General features: G+C 45.2%; 1 long non-coding RNA gene across 1 annotated transcript; it reads right to left on the bottom strand.

The window, feature by feature from the left end:
* Positions 1-10,100: 10,100 nt before the first annotated feature.
* Positions 10,101-22,898, bottom strand: LOC125942619 (uncharacterized). Its single transcript, XR_007465266.1, has 4 exons — positions 22,738-22,898; positions 21,981-22,074; positions 17,163-17,427; positions 10,101-10,146 (listed from the first exon to the last, which is right to left on the bottom strand). It is a non-coding gene; the product is annotated as an uncharacterized LOC125942619 (long non-coding RNA).
* Between the last annotated feature and the right edge of the window lie 245 nt (positions 22,899-23,143).

Raw genomic sequence — 23,143 nt, 5'->3', positions numbered from 1 at the left:
GGCCACAAGGAAGGCGTACCGCTATGCCACCCCATAGCTATTTTGCACGCTGGTGCATACATCTTGTGTTTACGTAGAACGATTTACCGATGCTACCTGAGAGTACCTGAAACTCCCATTTTCGCTGATATACTATACGCGGTAGTCCCACGTTGTGCGTCGCATGTATCCGATATAACAGCTTTATTCTAGGTAAGATTGAGCACCGCGGCGACATTCGCATCGTAAACTGCATTACCACGCCGACTTTCACATGAAACTCCATGCCGCAGCACGCATACGCTGGACGTTATCACGATGGCAGTAACAACCTCAACGCAAACTTCCTTAAGTTTGCTGTAGCGCTTTACTGCAAACGTAATAGAAGGAACAGGATCGCGTTCTTTTCACATAAACAACAAACTGATGCTCACCTGCCAAAAAAGAACACGTGAGCAAGATGTTACGAACACAACTATTGCCATTGTCGCAGCTTTGCTGTGATAATATTCGCCATCCGTGTGGCTCTTCGGCGCCGCAAAACTCCAATACGCAGCATAATTCCACGGCCGTGCGGACTTTCGTAGATCGTGGCTCCATCGTTAAAGAAGCGCACCCAATCGCAGTACGAAGGTTACGGACTGAGCGTCTGCTCTGACGCTCCGACTTCCGTGTGACGTTTCCGGCACTCGCCGCTAGGTGTCGCATGAATTGCTGGAGTCGCGAATAGCGGCACTGGTTATCAGGGCTGCTCTGTTTGCATTGGGCCAAGGACTTAAAGAAACTCGTCCGATAGGGCCTCTTATCGACTTTTGCAATTAACGAGACCCGTTTCTCTCGTTCTTGCGCGTACGCAAGACAAACGCAAATTATATGATCAAGTGTTTCTGGTACCTGGCAGTATTCACAATTGGGGCTCATGTCACTGCAACCAATAATATGTCTATACCGACTCGTGAATGCGACACCAAGGCGAATCCGGTGCACCATGCTTGTTTGGCTTCTTTTGAGCTTGTGAGGAATGCGGTATTTCATTTCTGGGCCCCATTGATGCACTCGCTTGTGTTGACGATCTGGTTGGGTCCAGTGCTGCAACGTACAATTGCGTATTACGCAACGAAGTAGGGCATTTGTGTCTGCATGCGTACTTCAGTCGCAATATTTAAAGCAGCTTTTGCTTCAGCGTCTCCCTGTTCGTGCCTTATCACGCCACAGTGTGAAGGTATCGAAAGGTGATAATATACCCTTTGAGCAACCGCGGCGCCGTTTTGCCATCCACTTTCTGAAGTACTTGTTTATTTCCTGGAACTAAAGTATTAGCAAGCGCCACCACTCACACGCACACACACATACACACATATATATATATATATATATATATATATATATATATATTGCGAGACAGCTGTTCAACCTCGACGGTTTATTATGCTGGCCGCGCGCTGAAGAGAATGACGCTGGCCATGCTGATGAACATTATCACGAGCAATGGCAAAGACAAAGACGTTGTAGTGGGGCTGGGTCAGAGGCTCTCTTGTCGGACTGAAACCTGCGACTCTACCTGCTGGTCTCCTTCAGCTAATTGGCGTTCCAGCCGAGCCGTTTTATCGAGTGGGCCTGGACTTGCTGGCTCCCTTTCCAATTTACACGAAAGGCCACAAATGGATTGCAGTCGCTACGGATTATACCACTCGATTTGCAATTACTCGAGCGTTGCCAACCAGCTGCCTCACAGATGTAGCCGACTTCCTACTGTACGAATTCATCGTCCAACATGGTGCTCCACGTGACCTACTCACAGATCGCGGTCGCTGCTTCCTGTCTCGTGTGGTTGACGATCTACTTCGATTATGTGCTACTCATCACAACTTCACTGTCATCTTCATTTTGGGGTTTTGTGTGCCAAAACCAGTTCTGATTATGAGGCACGCCGTGGTGGAGGGCTTCGGATTAATTTTGACCACCAGGGGTTACTTAACGTGCACTACAACGCAAGCACACGGGTGCCTATGCATTTTCGCCTTCATCGAAATGCGACCGCCGCGGCCGGGATTCAATCCCGCGATCTGGTGCTCAGCAGCTTAACGCCTTAGCTGACTGAGCCACCGCGGCGGGTCACAACTTCACGACCTCATATCACCCTCAAACCAATGTACTCACCAAACGCTTAAACCGTACACTGACCGGCATGCTTTCCATGTACGTTTTTGATGACCACCACGATTGGTACGTTGAGCTCCCGTTCGTCACATTTGCATACAACTCATCGCGTCATGAAACTGCCGCTGCTCCCCCTTCTATCTTCTCTTTGGACACCATCCCTTACTAACCTTTGACACCTTGCTCCCTTCTGATCCGGCCTCCACGTCCACGACTTCCTATGCGCAAGATGCCATCACGCGTGCGCTAGTCGCGCGCACAGTAGCCCGCGCTCGGCTCTCGTCATCGGAGACCGCACAAAAGGCCATCTACGATCGTCGACACCAGGATACTGATTTTCCACCGGGCTCTCTCGTCCATCTCTGGCTCCCATCTCGCCGTGTCGGCCTCTGTGAAACGTTAATGTCGCGGTACGTCGGACCCTACCACGTGCTGCGCCAGGTCACTCCTGTCACCTATGAGATATCTCCCATGGCATCCACCTCATCGACTGCCGCACCACGAAGTGACATCGTACATGTTTCCCGCCTCAAACTTTACAACTGTGATAATCCATTTTGACCCGAACAAGCAGCGGGACGGTGCTTCATCGGCCGGGGATAATGTCACGAGCAATGGCAAAGACAAAGATGTTGTAGTGGGGCTGGGTCAGAGGCTCTCTTGTCGGACTGAAACCTGCTGGAACCTGTGTGCTCTGTGCAGTCTTGACTACACAAGCGCTAGCCGTTTACTGATAAATAAGTACTCCCCGTAACAGTATATGCAGATGAAGAAGATGAAGAGGTAATATAATGCTCACACAATTACCGCCGCGCATGGAAGTGGCCAACCTGGCCGCTGACTATGGCGGCGAACGCCGTATGAAAGGCTTGAAATGTGAAACATGCACAATCTCTGTGGTACGGCAGCGGCTGTCCATAGGCGTAACAACGGGAGTGACGCAATAGTTAACTGGCGAAGTCTGTTCCTGAACAGTGTAGGGCCCGACAAAACGGGACTGAAATTTCTAGCATAAGCCAGGAACGCGAACAGAAGTCCACAGCAACACTTCGTCTCCAGGCAGGAAGGAAACGACACGGTGGCATGCATCATAGCGAGTTTTGCGGTATTGTTGACTGGCGTCGGTGTTAAGGCGGGCGTGTTGGCGACACTGGGCAATGCGCGAAACAAATTGCTCACACATTGATGTGGACGTGGGCACGGGGACACCAAAGAAAGACGCGTCGAGGACAGTGATCAGTTGACGACCATACAGAAGGAAAAAGGGCGAGTACCCTGTAGTGCGTTGGACGGCCGTGTTGTAAGCGAAGGTGACGAATGGGAGAATAACATCCCAATTGGTGTGGTCAGGGTTGATGTACATTGAAATCATGTCGGACAGCGTACGATGAAAGCGCTCTGTGAGGCCATTAGTTTGAAGGAGGTAGCTGGAAGTCGTTTTTTGAATGGTATTGGACGCGCGGAGATCATCGTCGAGATGTTTAGAGAGAAATGTCCTGCCGCGGTCACTCAAAAGGATACGTGGGGCTCCGTGTCGTAAAAAGATGGCTTCCAAGAAAAAGGATGCAACCTCCGCTGCGGAACCGGAAGGTAGTGCGGCTGTTTCAGCGTACCGTGTCAAGTGGTCTATAGCTGTGACAATCCATCGTTTACCGCCAGCCGATAAGGTTAGTGGTCCATACAGGTCGATACCAATGACTGCGAAAGGAGCTTCAGGACACGGGACAGGTTGTAGCAGTCCAGCCGGAGGTGAGGTCAGTCGTTTGCGGTGTTGGCAGATCGAACAAGAAGCCACGTATTTTGCTACGCTTCTTGCAAGTCCAGGCCACGAGAAGCGGCTGCGAATTCGCTCATCTGTTTTATGGAAACCAAAGTGACCGGCAGTGGGATCATCGTGAAAGGTCTCCAGTATCTGGGTCCGAAGTGATCGGGGAACTACAGCAACCCAACGGTTTCCTTCGGGATGAAACACGTACCGGTATAGCACCGAATTTTCGATCTTGAAGTTCTTCAACTGCCGACTGAGTCGAGCGCTATGTATGCGAGAGGATCCCCGAATACGTACCATAACGGAGTGTCAGTAGGAGTCATAACGTTGGCAAGTTGCAAACGTATGCGAATGGCTGGGTGGGAGCCGGTCGAGAGCTGCGAGTGAAGAAAATGCAGGAGGCATGTCCGGCGGGTTGCTCATGGAAGGGGGTAAGCAGGCAGTGTTTGAAGACGGCGGTAGGGGACAACGAGAGAGAGCATCGGTATTTTGGTGTTTCTTTCCAGACGTGTAGGTGACGTCGAAGTAGTATTCTTGTAAACGAAGTATCCAACGGCCGAGACGTCCCGTTAATTTTTTTTGCGTCGCCAACCAGCACAAAGCGTGCAGATCAGTAATGACCATAAAGTGGCGGCCGTGCAGATAAGGCCGGAATTTTTGGACGGACCAAACAACAGCAAGGCACTCTTGCTCGGTAATCGTATAATTTTTCTCTGCAGCTGTTAGCGTGCGACTTGCGTATGCGACCACAAGTTCTTTGGAGGTTTGCTGACGTTGCAGAAGAACAGCGCCAAAACCATGGCCGCTGGGGTCAGTATGCAGAAGAGTGGGTGCGGTGTTGTAGAAATAACAAAGCACAGTTTCGGACGTGAGGGTACGCTTGAGGGCGTCAAAAGCAGTTTGGCATTCGTCCGACCATACGTAGGGAGCTCCAGAAGGAAGTAGTTGATGGAGCGGCGCCGCAATGGTGGCAAAGTTACGTATGAAGCACCGGAAATACGAAGCTAGGCCAAGAAAGCTACGCAAGTCTTTGGCGCGTTGGCGCCTGGGGAAGCGCAGGACAGCGGTAATTTTATCGGGGTCAGGTCGAATGCCATGATGCACAAGAACATCAAAAAGGTGCTCGGCATCCGCATGGCCGCCAGCACGGAGAAGCTCATGCAGCTGGGAGTCCACAACACTCTCGACGAGGTTGTCAAGGCACAGCAGACAGCCCAGGTCGTCAGGCTCTCTTCCTCGCCTGCGGGGAGGCGGATCTTGGAGGCGCTGGGCTGCAATCCCACTGCCGTCAGGGAGAGGCGGTGCGCGCTCGACTCGGAGACGAGGGATGCCATCACGGTCTCGCCGTTCCCGCGCAACGTGCACCCGTCACATAATGTAGGCAGACGCAGGGCCCGGGCGGCCGCACTTCTCAGATCCGTCGCTGGCGATCCGCGATCGGTAGCGTTCGTCGACGCCGCCCAATACGGTTCATCCGACCGATTCGTGAAGGCCGTGGTAGATCACAGGGGCAACCTCCTTAGCGCCGCGTCGGTGCGGGGCTCGTCTCCGGCACTGGCGGAGCAGGTCGCGGTGGCCCTCGCCCTCCGGGACGGGAGCAGGCCGCATATCTAGGATTCCCGGGCGGCGGTCAGGGCCTTCGCCACAGGTTCGGTCTCGAGGGAAGCGGCCTCCCTGCTTTGCGGCAGGAGCGTCTCCCCCCACGTCATCACTTGGTTCCCGGCCCACATGGGGCCTCAGGTCTCCACCGTCGTTCCCATCGCCTACGAGCTGGCCCACGCCCGCGCGCGCGAACTCACCCACTGGCCGGGGAAACGCCGCTCGAGGGCGCGGATGCGGGGTTCCACAAGGACTCACTCCACACGTTTAACGAGATTTCAAAGCACTATCAGCTCGGCAGGAGGGTCTATTCCCTGCCCCACGCCAAGCTCAGCCTCAGTCTGCCACCCTTCGCATGCTGCAGACCGGGTCCTATCCCAGTCTAGCCAGGGTCAGTAGGTACGCGGACTCGTTCGAGCCCGATTGTCCGGATTGCAGCGATCCCTTCTGCACTTTAGAACACATGCTCTGACGGTGTCCCTCGTTACGGGACCACGATAATCTCACCATGGAAGAAGAGTGGGTGGAGGCGCTCAAGAGCTCCGACCTAACCGCTCAGCTACGGGCTGTCCAGAGGGCCCACGACGCGGCGGTCAGGCACGGCCTGCCCGTCCCAACGTTGGAGCAGCCCGCGGTGGGTCCTCTCCCGTATAGGGTTCTCGGAGTCGCTCCTCAGGATTTATAATAAAGTTCACTGCCTGCAGGTCGAACGCCCTCCTTGCTGACAAGCTGTCCGAGTACTTTAATGGTTTTGCTGGCGAAGTGGCCCTTTTTTGTATTCAGCTGAAGGCCAGCAGCAGAGAGGCATGTCAAGACTTCGAGGCGCTGCAAGTGCTGATGGAAGGTCGACGAAAGTATGACGATGTCGTCAAGGTGGCATAAGCAAGTCTTCCACTTTAAGCCCCGTTGCATAGTGTTAATCATCCGCTCAAATGTGACGGGAGCATTACACAGGCCGAAATGCATTACGTTAAATTAGTAAAGTCCATCGGGTGTGGCAAAGGCAGTTTTTTCCTAGTCTGCTTCGTGCATGGGGATCTGCCAGCATCCGGAGCGGAGATCAAGACTGGTGAAATACTCTGCGCCTTGTAATTAATCGAACGCATCATCGATTCGGGGCAGTGGATATACATCTTTACGGGTTATTATGTTCAAGGCAGGGTAGTCTACGCAAAATCGCACTGAGCCGTCCTTCCTACGCACCAAAACGACAGGTGACGACCAAGAGCTTGAGGAAGGGCGGATGATGCTTCGTTTCAGCATGTCGGCAACGTGGGTATCGATGATCTGGCGTTCGGCGGAAGAAACGCGATATGGCCGCCGGCGCACGATGGAAGTTCCATCTGTGTGTATGCGATGAGCCGTTGCAGAAGCTTGTCCCAGAAGAGGAGAATGCACGTCGAAGGAGTCTTTATGCTTGGATAACAACGCCAGTAACTCCTCCGTCTGCCGTCGCGTTAGATCAGTGCTGATTGCACTAGCGAGAACAGAAGCAGGGACCGTACCTATAGCTGTGGGTGCCTGTGAAACAGCAGTAGTCGAGGTAAGCACAGAGACAGGCTGAGTGTCCAAGACGCAAATTACAACAGCGCCTTTAGGAAGAAGTATTGGCTCAGTGGTTGTGTTGAGTACAGCCAAAGTGGCCGTGCCGTTGGTGAAGCGAACAAGGCTAGGTACCAGAGCAATCCCTTTGGATAGGCCACGAGCTGATGGTACAACTAAAACATCACCATCGGCGATTTCAGAGTTAACTACAAGAAGTTGTTCGCGGCCAGGAGGCATCATACAATCGTCAGCAGTTCGTAAGCGAATGCGCGGTTCGGGCAAGTCGTCGGAATTGTTGCCCTCAGTCAAGTTATCGAGGCATTGACGGCACGAAATGAAAGCAGACGCCGAAGAGAGAAAGTCCCAGCCTAGTGCAAGCATGGGAGCACAGGAAGTCAACACTGCGAACTGGGTATGGTGGCGAATCCCGTCAATCGAAACTCGAATAGTGCATTGCGCCGATGGCCGAATCACAACATTATTTGCGCCACGTAGAATGGCTCCATTGTAAGGTGTAGTAAACTTGCGTAGACGAGAGCACAAGTCAGCGTGAATAATAAAAATAGCTGCGCCAGTATCAAGCAATGCTGGAACTGGTACACCTTCTACACACACTAATAAAGTGTCCGCCCTATTGAAAAATTTGTACGTGAATTGTGCGAGAAATGTGCGAGATGTATGTATATCGCACAGATTTCACGAGAAGCGTGTGATGTTCTACGCACATTCAACGAGATATCGTAGAAAATGTGCGAGATCTGTACGCATGAGCTGCGTAGACTTCACGAAGCGTACGATATCATTGCGAGGTGCTACGCGAATGCATGTGCGAGATGTATGCATGTGCGAGATGTGTGTGATGGGCTGCGCCAACCTAACGAGATTATGTACGAGGTGTGCGAGATAGCGTGTGATGTGTACGCACTGTAGTCATATGAGCAACGAGATCTTTGCCGATGACTACGAATTGCATACAAAGTGCTTGCACCTAAGTCGTAGTGTATACAAAATCTCGTTAATGACAGCAGGATTTTATGATGAATCGTTTGTAGCACATGCAAGGACATAATCAATGTGCTGTATGACGACGTCGAGCCATTGTGCCACATATAGCAGCATAAATTGCAGAGTGAATAAGAGCTCCAGTGTTCAATTTCTGCAATTTCATATAATGGACACACACATCCCCACCAAAGCTCATGTCAGTCCTAATGATGCAATGATTTTCACTTGGGGACATATTCTCGGATAATCACTGACGGCAATACTATTGCTTTCGTGTGACGCATTGCTCAACCAGCCAATAAGCGCGCACTGACAGTGATATAGCCAAAAGCTGTTGTCCGAGAGTACGTCCCTTGTTCAGAGTGGATCACCCGAAGCTTTTAATGCAATATAGGGTTGAGTACCTTCACAGTGTCGAAAAAAAATGCTATAGCTTTGTTTTTATGCAGAATAAAAGAAGCTGGCAATGCGATTACAGCTCACTGAAAACACATCCAACAAGGACGAGTTGGCAAATGATTTTATTGCATGCAGTTTGATCAGTAACAGAAGATGCACGCGCTTTGTCACACCCTAATCATATTGCTTGCGTCACAGCTGTCAGTCCGAGGTAGCAATGCAGAAATTTCAAGCAGCACATTTTCTAAACAGCTAAGTGTGCCCCCCCACAAGACGAGTAATTCATGAAGAAAGTTGGGTTAGTTGGTGTTGATGCAGTTGCTGTGACTAGTGCGAACAAGGGAAAGAAAGGTGGGACAGGACAGAGCACTCTGTCCTATCCGACCTTTTTTCCGTTAGTCTTGTTCGCGTTAGTAATTCTGTCACAGCCCCCACAAGACTATCAAATCTGCTAGTCACTGTTTATTGCCCATATTTTAAGAGGTTGTTAGTGCCTGTTTAGCAGGCAGGCATAAACTGGCTATGCATGCCCGCATGTAAAAAATAAAAAGAACCACAAACTCAGTGTAAATAAATTGGTGAATAAAAAGCCAAAATAGCAGCCAAAATCTATCCCACTTTGACAGAAAAAAAAATAACGAAATTATATAACCATCAATCACTAACGCTGTCATACGATCACACTGTAAAAAAAATTGCTTTGGTTTTACGGCAAATCTGCTGGTAATTTGTGACCGAACACTTTCCGTAAGTAAAGAACGGTCATTTCCGTAGAACGGACAACCGTAAAAATAGACACCGTATTACAAAATACGAGTGCTTAGATATTCAGAAAACGGAAGACTCTGTATGCTGAATCATATGTTTCGACCGTTAATGTACAGGTGCTTTCCGTATTCAGAAAACGGAAGGCGCTGTATGTTGAATCTGTAATATACGGTCCAACCGTTAAAATACAGGTGTTCTCGTATCCAGGAAACGAAAGGCTCCGTATGCTGAAAATGTACTATACGGTGCAACCGTTAAAATACAGGTGTTTCCGTATCCAGAAAACGAAAGACTCTGTATGCTAAATCTGTACTATACGGTCCAACCGTTAACATACAGGTGTTTCCGTACTCAGAAATAAAAAGGCTCCGTATGCTAAATCTGTACTATACGGTCCAATAGTTAAAATACAGGTGTTTCCTGTATTACGTTTTACAGAGCATATTGATTGTTTAGAGAATGTATTATCGGGGACAGAAGTGCCCAAAATGTGCGAATTTATTGGTGCACTTTCTGCTGGGACCAGCCACGCTAACATTTGCCTTCGAAAAGTGGTCTGAAACGCAGATGATAGCGGCTGATAGTGCAGAGATGCAATTTGGTCGACACTCGCACGTCCTGGGCACTTTTGTCCCCGATAGTACATATCCTTTAATGCAAATGTCATGAATGCAGCTCATCGGAGAAGCAGCAGGTCACTATGGAGAAAACTGTCTGACCAACACATTGAAATAGCTCAAAAGATCAAACACTTTGCCTTTTGTGATATGAATGAATTGCACGACATATATACAAATAAATGCAAAATTTTATTCGTGAAGTACTTTAGATCACAGAAGCAATTTTATTTTCTTCGACCACTCGTCTTTCACTGTTTCCTGGTTAAAGCTGTTCCCACATGCCTTGCAAGGATAAACTTGCTGCTGTTGGGAGAAACAAATAATATTGGTTAATTTCCATCCTAAACGAAGTGGCAACAAAAGACAATCACAGAACACAACAAAGCGGTAACTGAAGTATTAAAAAACCATGAACGTGGTTCAACATTGTCAGAACAAGGGATGTTGCTGTAGCCAACATTTCGACAGATACGTGTCATCAGGGCAGCAACTGTTTTCCTTGGCAGCGGTTTTGGATGTGCATAGCTCACTCGCCCCTACCCTCATCTGGTGCATATAGTAGGTCAAGAGAAACCAAAGTGTTAAAATAAAGGTAGGCAGTGATTGTGATGGAGTGTGTAGGGGCACTGCTGTAAGTTGTTACAATGAGTAGGGATAACCTAAACAGAAAACGATCTGTAAACCTAGTAGACCTATTCTTCCCAGAAATCAACATAGGAATTAAAATGAACTGTTTGGACATTTGGCAAAAAAAAGCAATGAAGAATTAGGCAAAATAACATGATGTGTCTGTGTGTCTGGTTAAGATCAGTGGAAATGGCAAATGAAGGTACATTATCAATAAACATTTCATCAAGATCCAATAAAGAAAAAAAGATATTGGTCAAATATTAAATAAGTAAGGACACCAAATTAAGCTGTGTATGACCATAAATAGTAAAGAACAGCCTGTGAAAAAAATGGGACGGGAAATGATAACAAGGTGCAAGATAGAGAAAAGTTTAGCACTGTTTACTGTATGTTCATGCCACTACTGACGACTTGAAGTTTGTCTTCCTGTGAAGCTGTATTACTTGGATAAGGAAATGGGTCACTTTGCAGACAAGTCTACGTTCAGATTCTGGTCAAATCTTCAATGTAATTTTATGGAAGAAAATGGTATGGACAGTCCTACTGGATGGGCATTCATTCAGCAGTACCATCCACAGGTATTAGCTTAAAATTTATTGGTCTCACTGGACCTTAGCTCTTGGGAAATCATTAGCCGTTTTTTTTATCATGGATGCCTTCAAGTTATATCGGTTGGCAGGAGTGCTAGCAAACAACAATATACTTGTTGCCGCAGTCAAAAGTGATATTTGGTAACAATGAGTAAAAGAAGCAAACCGCATTCTACAATACTGATTCAAATCAACCGAAATAGCTGCTAAAATGAACGTACCCTGGCCCCCAATACACAATAATTACACATCACATTGATGCTCATCGTGTCGATCATGCTATTAGAACACTAGGCATCAAGTGAGGAGAAGGAGATAAAAAAATTAAATTATGGGGTTTTACGTGTCAAAAACACGATCTGATTATGAGGCACGCCATAGTGGGGGATTCCGAAAATTTGGACCACCTGGGATTCTTTAACGTGAACCTAAATCTAAGTACACGGGTGTTTTCGCATTTCGACCCCATCGCAAATAAGGAGATCAGAGAGCACATCCTTTTTTTCGAACATTAAATGTGCTTCGCATTAATGTTGCCTTCCAACTCCGAAAGGAGCAGTTTCCGAGATGGTGACCGACACATAAGAAAACTCGTGACATTCTGTGCAGCAGAACATCACGCGCAAATACACTTTTTCCTGCAAAATGACATCCTGTAGTCAAACCTTGTGCACATGTGCCAACCTTAGAATTTGAAAAACACCACAGTGGAAAGGCACAAAGTGTTAACCTTGCTAAAGAATACTAAAATTATTTGATTATTCAGTCAAGATTCGCAGACTTTGCTCTCTACAGGTGCTGTAAACAGGCACCCTGCTTTTGCAGTTGTACCAACAATGATCTGTAGAGCAGATGAGCAATTGTCATGAAGTTTAGGCAGGAGTATACGCCGCAAATGACAATCCACTTCACATTTTAATCTGGTGGAGGATGCGTACTCCAAAATAGAAGAAACTAGTGTACCCTAAAGATTGCTGTGGCCGTATCCTGTGCACTAGCAGGTACACATAACATGGCAGCTGCAATTATATTTCCACAAGCTATAGTTACTGCAAGCTACTACCAGTGTACTGGTCCACAGCTGTAATACATTTAGGGCAATTTAAAACTCTCTAATGAATTTATCTCATATGACAGAATTGGAATGCAATATCTTGCAAATAAGTGATGCTCTATGTGCCGTCCCATACAATGAAACACCTTTGAAAAACCTGAATAGCCACCTGGGCCGTGACGAGAGGTGAAGTGTATTCTGTGTAAACTAGTACAGCTGCATAGTGTAAAGCTCTGGAGAGTGCATTTAGTAACAGCTGTGAAGTTTTGTTTTCTCTTTTTTTAAACTGCACATAGTAAAAACCTCCTTGCAGTTTTGAAACTCTTTTTATTTAAAAAATTTTCTGCACGCAAACAAACAAGGACGAAGAACCATTTGCTTAAGAACCCACAGATCTGCTCAATCCAATCAACAGGACACATCAATAGCGCATATAACAACATGTCTGATGAAAATTCCACGGATGAGCGCGACCCCGTCAACATAAAAACAGCAATGCATATAAAACGAGCACTTAAGATGAAACTATGTTAAAGATAAGATGACAGGAGCGAATTCTCTTTATCTAGCAATGAAACAGAAGGATGACTGATGCATTTTTACTTTAGTTTTGCAATCCAGTGCACTTCCACAATTTTTCTCGCAGTTTGATTTAGTTGCCTAAACAATGTGCCGGTGCTTCTAAGACAAGGTGAGCACGCATGTTCTTGACAATGCATGGCCAAATGCTTACTAGGGCCACCTTTCAGACTGGACAAGTGTTCCCTTAGTCTTGTGTTAATGCATCTTGCAGTCTGCCCTACGTACACATGACCACATGTCATAGGAACCTGATATTCAACATTCTTCGCACAATCAAGAAATTGGTTCTTATGCGGATGTTTAATACTACATTCTTTCTTTGCATCACCCTTACTTTTGAACTTACTTTTTACTCTAGAACACACATTACCTGTTTTGTTTTTAGCCGAAAACACCACTTTTACTTCGTAACTCCCAGCCACCTTTTTAAGTCTGTGTGAAAGGCCATGCACATATGGAATCACTGAAACCTTGGAAGCTAATTCTTTCTGCCTTTGATTTTTTGTGCATAGTTCTTTATCCTGTTTAAGTTTTTTCATTAGTCTAGCGCATGACGCCAGCATCACAGCGAGCAGGTATCCGGCCTCTCTCAATTGATCAACTTGCTCAAGAAAGGCAATGTTTACAGTGCGGTAACATGACTTCAACAATGCTGACTGGCAACATGAGGCAACATTGCTTGAGGCATAGTTCATGTAGCTTGTTATCAAGAATCTGTAGCTTCTTATCTACCAGTACTTGCAAAGTAAAATTTAAGCCCTTGCCTAGAGAGTCAAAGGCTTCTACTACTAGTGAAGGCTTGACTTTTACTTCGGAAGTACCGGTAGATAACAAGCTACAGTTCCTTTATGTCAAGTTAGAAATTCTACCAGAACATGTGTGTTGGTCATTCACGCCCCGAGCTGGAAAACCGCTAATGAACTATGCCTCAAACGATTCCAGGTTTGTGAAGAATGGCATAGACATTTCATGTTGCCGGTCAGCATTGTTGAAGTCGTGTTATCGCACAGTAAACATTGCCTTTCTTGAGCAAGTTGATCGGTTGAGAGAGGCCGGGTACCTGCTCGCTGTGATGCTGGCGTCATGTGCTAGACTAATGAAAAACTTAAACAGAATAAAGAACTACGCACAAAAAATCAAAGGCACAATTAATTAGTTTCCAAGGTTTCAGTGATTCCTTATGTGCATGGCCTTTCACAGAGACTTAAAAAGGTGGCTGGGAGTTACGAAGTAAAAGTGGTGCTTTAGGCTAAAAACAAGAGGTAGTGTGTGTTCTAGGATAAAAAGTTCGAAAGTAAGGGTGATGCAAAGAAAGAATGCAGTATTAAAAATCCGCGTGAGAACCAATTTCCTCATTGCGCGAAGAAAGTTGTATATCAGGTTCGTATGACATGTGGTCATGTATACGTAGTGCAGACTGCAAGATGCATTAACACAAGACTAAAGGAACACTTGTCCAATCTTTAAGGTGTCCCTAGTAAACATTCGGCTATGCTTTGTCAAGAACATGCATGCTCACCTTGACTTAGAAGCACCGGCATATTGTTTAGGCATCGAAATCAAATCGCGAGAGAAATTGTGGAAGCGCACTGGATTGCAAAACTAAAGGAAAAATGCATCAGTCATCCTTCTGTTTCACTGCTAGATTCGCTCCTGTCTTTTCATCTTAAGTGCTTGTTTTATGCACATTGCTGTTTTTATGTTGACCGGGTCGTGCTTATCCGTGGCATTTTTATCACAAGTGTTGTTATATACGCTATTGGTGTGTTCTGTTGACTGGATAGCACAGATCTGTGGGTTCTTCAGTGAATGGTTCTTCGAAAATAAAACCAGTTGTTAGAACGCGATCGTGCTTGTGTTGCTCCTTTTCTTCGTCCTTGTTTGTTTATGCACAAAACATTTTTTTAAATGAATCTGTTCCACTTAGGCCGACTCGCAGTTTTGCTTCCTTTTTTTTAAAGGTGATGATACGTATGGCTATCACATGCATGTACAGTATGACCTTCATTCCCAAACAAAGTGAACAGCACTACCCTATGCGTCAGGTGCCTTGTTTCACACATTCTCCCAAACATTATTAGCGCGGGATGCTGAGGTTGGCAGGGAAACTGATTTATGGAGCACTATAAAGTATTAAGTACTCAGGGTTCGTACACAATATTTGGCTGGAAATTCAAGGACATTTCAAGGATTTCAAGGATGCAAAAAGGCAGAATTCAAGGAGTGTTAGCGTAATTTTATTTCCTCACATGACTTAGGAAAGGAGCCCTATTTTCGCATTAATTTCTCTTTCAAGAGCTGTTATCTCCGCTTCTTTTTCTTTGGCTGTTCGACGGAAACTCCGACGCCTTTCGACTTTCTGGTGGCTCTTCAAGGCAGATTCCCCCATCGTTAAAATGTCGACCGTCTTCTGACATAATGCGCACATTGCTCGATAAGGATCGCTTGGTTCCGGTCTCACCCAGTGACGATAGTCCGTATGTTGCAGCCACGCAGGCTGAAACTTGCACTTCCCGCCTGGCATCTTGTCAAAGTAAACACACAACGCAAACGCGAACTTCACTGAAATGGCGCGCACGAGGCCGACAAACGGCCCGACTATAGTACCTAAAAGACACATACTAGTGTGCCGAGAGCGGGTGTCGCGGTGGCACCGAGTGTGATGCCTGCCGCCGCCGGCCGCTTGGTGCGCTGCACTTCGAGACTGTGCCGGACCATGCTGAGACATGGGCGGACTTCAGGCAAGACACGACGCGAGTCTCCCCATTTGCCCGGCGATCTGCCTCTTATGTTCTTGTCCCAATCCGCAATACGTTCGGGGTCTGCGGACGCGCTGGGTAATGAGATGAGCTGTTTCTTTCCGCGTCTCTGGGAAATCGCGGTTTCGCGACCTGTTCAAAGTTTCTTTAGACAGACGAGTGCACACATAGATGCAAAAAACCCACTCACAATAAGAAAATACTGCAACGAAAGCGGCAGCAAGGCGAGAAATGAACTAAGCATTGCAATCGACGCGTAGCAATCAACGCATCGCAAACGAACGCGAGTCGAACACCGCAGGATTTAGCATGGTGCCGACAGGCATCACCGTCTGGTGGCCCGCGGCGGCAGGCATCACTGCTCGCGCCACCGTCCCGCGTTGGAGACTCTCGGTGGACGGCACACTAGAGTATATTCTAGGCACTATACGCAAGCCGAGCGAGCGATATGTCTCGCATTGGATTTAATGGGATTTCCAATGCATATTAGTTGCCAGACGACGTAGGGGCTGCGAGATTTAAAACCGAAACTTCCTGATGTTGCCCTTTAGTCAACACAGCTTGTTTTCATGGGCATTCGTAAGCGAAAGGGCCTTAAATATCAGCATGACTTGCGGAGGTACATCGTTAATTTCCTCTAGCGGAACAAATCCCACGGGATTTTCAAGGATTACAAGGAGCCCACGGGTATTCAAGTAGTTTCAAGGGCCCTTGAACTTATACTGTCAATATCAAGGATATTCAAGGATTTCAAGGGGCTGTGCGAACCCTGTTTAAAGTACTCAGCTCTTAATGTTTTCTCTGCTGTTTAAGCATCGTTGGGTCTTATAGTAAGAAAATACGAAATACAACATGCATAATTCACGACGCAACCCCTTTGGAAGTATTTAGTAGTCTGAATTATTATGGGTTGCATATTTAGACTAGAAGGATTTCATTCCACTGCAAGAATGGTATCATCCCAATAATTGTTGCATTTGGTGCTATATTTACTTTTATTTCAGTTGGAATGTAGATGCATCGACAGCGATATCGCTTGACATGTCTCCGATTGTTTCTCCAACTTAAGCAAACTCATATTCTGAAATGACCTTGTAGATGATACCAAGAACTTGCTCAACAGGAGTATGTCTAATATTCACGAGATCTGAGGCTCTTGAATGCATATCTAAGAAAGCCTGGGGTGCATGCTGCTCTCTCATTTAATCAGCAAGTTTCTGGAAATCATCTATAAGTTTTCTTGTGATGAATGTAAATTTGCTTGTACGGGAGAAACATGGAACTTGAACAGGTGAATTATGTAGCATAAGAATGATCTCAGCAAGAAGCAGGCATCAAGAAGCATTGTCGCTCAACACGCATAAACCGTCAATTAAAAGAATTATTGGGATGATTTAAAATTCTGGTAGTGGAATGAAATCTGTTTTCTAATCTATATCAAAACTCCTTGATTATTCAGCCTACTACCACTACCTTTGCCAGAAACATTCATAGTCATTATCCTACCTATGCAAAATTATTCCGACCAATATTCAAGCCTTCATAAGCTGTTTTTTTTTCACTGCTAATTCTCTGAGGGAGAAGAGGTGTCCTATTTCTCTCTACCTATTTCTCGTTCACTGTTCACTTTCAAACTGCATTAGGCTTGAACAGGTTCTATGCTTAAAGCTGTGATTCCCTTTCCCTCTGCCAACTTTTACTCACCTGGTTAGCTAAGTAGGTAGAAAAACTGCAGAAGAAAGGTGGTGGCGCTGAGTTGGACTTGTGCCCCAAGGAACCTTTGCACGGTGGCTCGAGGAGCAACTGCTTGTGGCATGGAGTGGCTCAAGCTGTGATGAGTTCACTTTGTAAAACCCTGCTGGTTACTGCTGGCCAGTCTTTGCCGGAACAGGAATGAACGTTGGCAGTCTGCAGTCTTGGTTTCTTCCTTGAGCGCCATGGCCATGTAAAGAAACCTTGTCTCGACAGGCTGCATAAAAAAGGATAATTTTCTGAGCTAAGTCTTTTTTCCTAAAAGAACCCATTTAAGTTGTATTTGTAACTTTGCGACACTTTCCGGGTGATGCCAGCTGTACTTCATTGCACAATACCACAATCATGACTGAGCTGTGGCCATTCTGAATACAGCTTGCAACACGTGACAAGACCATATATACAAATGCAACCAAAATAGTAAACATTTGTTGTAGCTTCTGTATATGGCACTATTTGAATGAGACATTTGTAGCACTCTTCTCAGCTCAGTAAACTTATTTCTAGTTATTTTACTTTTCATGAGGAAATTGCCATGAGCTTCTCTTGAAAAGTAAGTAAATATTCTTGCTTCAGTTTATTCTTCAAATACTTGCATCACGAATGGATATCAGGAACCCATTTACACCACACGCAGAGCTCCATATGTTTAAAAACATTATAAATCAAAGTACAATATCCCAATTTTCGTAATCGTGTCATGCTAGTATTATTGGTGGCTATGGCTGCTTCAAGCAATTATTTTTCATTAAGGTGGAAACAGTTATCAAATCAAATTGTTTGCATCAAGGGTGTACAATCCACAAAATCAATCAAAAAGGTCACGTTGTGTTCACTATTCAAACGTTTAGGATAGGTTACATACAACAGCTAATAAAGAATGCAAACTTGAAAATCTCAACTGAAGAAACCAGTTTTTGAATATGGAGCAAAATGCCACCAGCTCATGTGGAGTACACCCTTACTATGTACTCCAAGCGAAGAATGTTGTTACAGCAATGCTTGAACACTATATGAATGTAACAATCAACAACCTTAAGCAGAATCTTAACACCACTAAACAAAACGTGCTTCGAAGATTCCTGATCCAAAATTCTCAACAAATTGTTCTGGTGTTGTATGTGTTAAGCTTGTGCGTTCCGAAATGCAAGCTCACATCTAAAATTTCTCTAAAGGCAATATCAGCTTTCTCAAGATAGGTATGACGTGCAGATAAAGTGGATAATGCATGACATCATGAACACTCTGATGTGTTTACCAGTGGACTCACTCTTGCAGCCATGAAATTATGAGATGCAGACACATTTTACGTTGAAACCGGTTTTGTGGAGTACTGCATGCTTCCCACGCTTCTCCAGTTGTGAGAGCTATCTCCCCTACACAAATGAGTGAAGAGGAATAAAAAAAAGAATTTCAACATGCAACCATATGTTGGTCATTTGCTAGTATCCAGCAGGCTTTTTGACTCCTAGCTTGCCTCATACAAATCTACCATGCACAGTATTTGCTTTGCCCAAGCATCAGCCACTTTACAATGCAATGTGTACAGAGCCCTTGCCCTTAGTTTTTCTGCTTTGGAAACAGTTACCGTGTGTTCAGCTGGCGTCAAGAAAGGGGACATAAAATACTATGTGCACCACTGATCTCTACTATGTTTTGCTGGATGCTGCTTCGCTGCCCACAGAGCCAGGCATAGATGAAGCCAGCGGAAATGCAGTGTCGTGCAGCGGCTTGTCCCAAAAGTAGGGCATACGGTGCACTTACTAGTGTGTGCCGTCGCATAATATTGCTGCCATAAAAATTTTTCTTTGTGGTTTTCCACATCTAGGCGATGTCTCCACATGTCTGGTGAGAGCTGTTATGATGTTCTGAACCCGTACGTGAAAGTTTTCTTACAGAAAGCATTTTCTGATTGACAAGTGTTTTCAGCACGCGCCACTCATGTTAGCGATGCTGTCAGTGCTGTGATGGAAAATTCTGGACGTCTTCTCAAAATACTTCTCTGGATTGCTTCGGTAGCTTGCGGCACAAAGGGCAAGCATTATAGCAGAAGAAATGCCCCACTCCTGTGCAGGTGAAATGCCACAGCAATGTCGTGAAGTACCAACTTTTGGGACAAGGTTGCCTTCAGTCGAAGGCGCTCAATGCGCTATCCAGCCCCCCATAGTAGAGCTCAGTGGTGTGCAAACTTTTATACTAGCTTTGCTATCTAGTCGGAACATTGGAAACAGCTCCCACCTTACTTTTCTCAAACTGTGACATGCAAACCGAAAGTCGCATCACTGTATTGATTCTATGGCTTTAGTTTTCTAAGCGAACTGCCTGCATATTCTAGCATGTTGTTAAAAAATATAGTTGGCAGACAGAAATGTGAAGCATGTTACCAGCGCTCTGATAGGATGCAAAAAGCAGAATTGAAATTTACTTGGCACAGGGGCTACAGCAGGCACGTATGGTTACTGTATGCTCTATTGTTGTTTCAAGTAAAAGTTAAGTTTTTATGCTGTATTTCTACTTATTCTGAACCATCAAACTGCACAATCAATGTTCCAAGTTTATACATTCTTGGCGTTTGATTGCCCATGTGATTTATTTCCTGTGAACACAGGCAGTAATCCCTCTATAATAAGCAAAATGAGTTAGAAAAAGAAAAGCCGTGATAATAGTCCACAATTGCCGAGGGCAGAAGTAATGGCTGATAGCACTTAATTGAAGCTACATAAATATTCAGTTACCCGTACGTGAAAGTTGCACACACTCACACACACAAGTTCTCACAGCTTGTTCAGCAAGTAATAAAGAGGTATGCTGTGCACCTTTGCATGACCAATGCAATCTGGTGAGAGACTGTGCACTGAGTCTGCTTGGTTGTGTTCGGCAATTTGACTGGTATTTTGCTATACATAATTCCTTGGGTATTCGTAGCTTACTTTGCGATAAAATGGAACTTGGAGCAATGGTCATCTATACATAAATATTTGCACATAAATAATGCAACCACAATTACAGCATGATGAGGGGGGGCAATATGAGACTCTCAGAAAACGAAAAAAAATATTACAATTATAATGTGACATGATGCCACAAGAAAACAAAGCAATGCATAGAAGCAGATGGCGCTTCCATGCCACCAAGATTATTTACTAAATAGGCAGCGCTTCAGACGTGCCTGCGACACAATTGAACAAGGCAAAGCTGCGTTTGCTCCACACGTGGTAGCGATCACAGCATTGTTGCCAAGTGGTTTAGATCGCCGCAGTTTAAGTTTCCAGAAAATGTACAGAAGAACAATCTGCTTTATAGTCTTAAAGAATATAACATGAAGTACATTACAAGGCCAGAAACATTCCTAGAAAAGTTGCCTTATATTTGCTTAAATCGGCAAGCAGCATGGCTTGTTTTACATAGAAAAAATTTTCATGATACCGCAGTGTGCAGGGTTTTGTAGACAAAGTGAAAAACATTCAGCCCATATACCACACTATGACGGTATGCAATAATTGTAATCTCATAATCTAAAAGGTGTAGTTGATTTTACAAAAGTTGACATTCTTCAATCTGAGCCCTGTAAATTTTAACACGCAGGGGCACCCCTTGGCTAAGCAATAGGGATGTAATGTGTATGCATACAAGCATTACCACATGCATTTGTACCACATCGCCCAAAAGAAATCAATTTTCCCATCCAAGTCTGCCTCATGCAAGACTGGAATTCAAGCATAAGTTTATACAGTCATCCAAACAATAACACCTCATTTTCACATATGAAATTCATATAAATAGATCTCTCTTGATGCAAGCCTCCTGGAATGCTGAACCTTGCTGCATGCTTTAGAGAAATTATAGTAGTAGCACTTTACTCAAAAGTTATTTAGGGCTGCAGTGTTGCAGAACACACCTACAAATGCTACATTTCATGTGTAACAACTTGGTTGATTTGCTTGAACAACCTACCAAGAGCAAATTGAAATTTCTTCCTGTTTAGCATTTTTGCCTGCTAGGCCACAATCGAATGTCATCAGTATATTAACTTGGAGAAACAAATCTGGCTTATACACACAACACACAAAGGTTTGAAAATATGCAAATGCTACGTATCTGGACACAACCAAGGTAAAGTTTGCCATCACCTGGAGATACTCACTTTTTTTGCATTCTGCCTAATTGCATAATTAAGTGTAAATTATTTAATCAACTTCTCAAATATTATAATTACATGAAATACGTGCTACATGAAAGTTTTTCTGAGCGTGAAAGAAAGCCACGAATACACGCAAAGAGCCTCGAGTGGCCATTTGTGCGGCAATTTTGTGTGTATTCGCGAGCTTCTTTCCCACTCGGAAGAACACTTTTATGTAGCACTTTTTGCACAACAGGATGCTGTATCAGGAGTTGTTCATGCTGTTCTACAATTTCCTCATTTACACTTTTCATCTGATTAGAGTAATTGAGAGGTTGATTAATTAAGACTAATGATCTAATTAGGCAGAATGCAAAGAATATTCTCAGTATCTCCAAGCAATGGCAAACGTAATAACTTGGTTTTGTCCAGCTACGTGGCATCTTTATTTAAAAAAATATTTATGCATCATAGTTGGGACACTCCGTATATTAACACCTTCACATATTGCCACAGCTGCGTGTTGTAACATTCAAAGGGTGCTTGTCCACCAGCACTCCAATGTCACTAACAGTGATCACCTACACAGCTAAGTGGATTGCCATGATGCAGGTTGGTAGTAAAATGCTGAGAGAAACAAATCCACTTACTTTGAAGGCAACAATATTGCGGTAACTTGAGAGACATGGTCTCATGGCAGGCAGCAGATCTCTTCTCAGCTCCAGCAGGACACCAGCAACTAGTCTTTCAGTAAAAGAAAATATTGAATCAGTAATGTTATGTTACCTTGTTCTTGCTAAGCATCAGCACAATCATCTGATTTTCATGCATATCTACTTTCTGCTGAAGCAGTTGAACTGAAGGATTTATAAAATACAGTCTATATTGATTGCATTTGCTTCTCTGGCATGCAGAATTTTTTTGCAACTGATACATTTACAGCTAGCTACACGACACGAACGCTTGGATTGCCCAGACATCATTAGAAGCAAAACGTCTTGCTGCACCACAAGCAGTTGCACCAAGGAAAGACACAGCAGAGCTAACACTTTTTTTTGGTAACTACAATGAAAATGCATGCAAACAAGGAGGCAACTATCGCACGTATAGTGACAGTACAAGCGTCAAAAGGAATTATGTGCGCAAGTGAATGCACTCTTATTCTAAGTTTTTAACGCGCATGAGCAACAGGTTATACGCGCCACACAAAAAATTTCGATCGCGCTACCACGGAGATCGATGTGAAATTATGTGATCCTTTTTCCCATTCACGCGCCATATTGCCCTATGACGCTGTTTACTGGCCTTTTGAAAAACAAATAGTTCTGTTCGCCACGCCAGCTTACCACACATCATCTAAACAGCTACACTATGCAAACCGAACAAATAGAATTACAACGGGCTTACCTCATACGTACGCGTACGCGCAGCGTGCGTACACTGTTGAACATCCGTTGAGGGCAGGCTATCCCGTATCCAAGCGCATACGTGCACCCGTACACAGGACTTCGATGCCGCAGCGTGCAGAGTTTTGTAGACGAAGGGACACATTCCGTTCAAACATCCCCGCGCTCAGACGGCACTTGACGAGCACAGAAGCGTACACCACACCGCGACAAATTCGGAACTTTGCCAGTCCTAACATGCCGAGAGTCGTACAGCCGAGAGTCAAGCAGTCTAACCATCCATCGCGTCTGTTCTTCGCTCACGATGCGTCAATCTCTGTTCCATAGGGCCTTGCTCCACTCTTGAGTACAAATCAAGACATATTTACGGTAAACTAACAAACTGTACAACATAAAAAGATAAACCG

The sequence above is a fragment of the Dermacentor silvarum genome, chromosome 1, assembly GCF_013339745.2.
Source record: "Dermacentor silvarum isolate Dsil-2018 chromosome 1, BIME_Dsil_1.4, whole genome shotgun sequence".
NCBI classification, from domain to species: domain Eukaryota; kingdom Metazoa; phylum Arthropoda; class Arachnida; order Ixodida; family Ixodidae; genus Dermacentor; species Dermacentor silvarum.
This window is presented reverse-complemented; position numbering and strand designations above follow the sequence as displayed.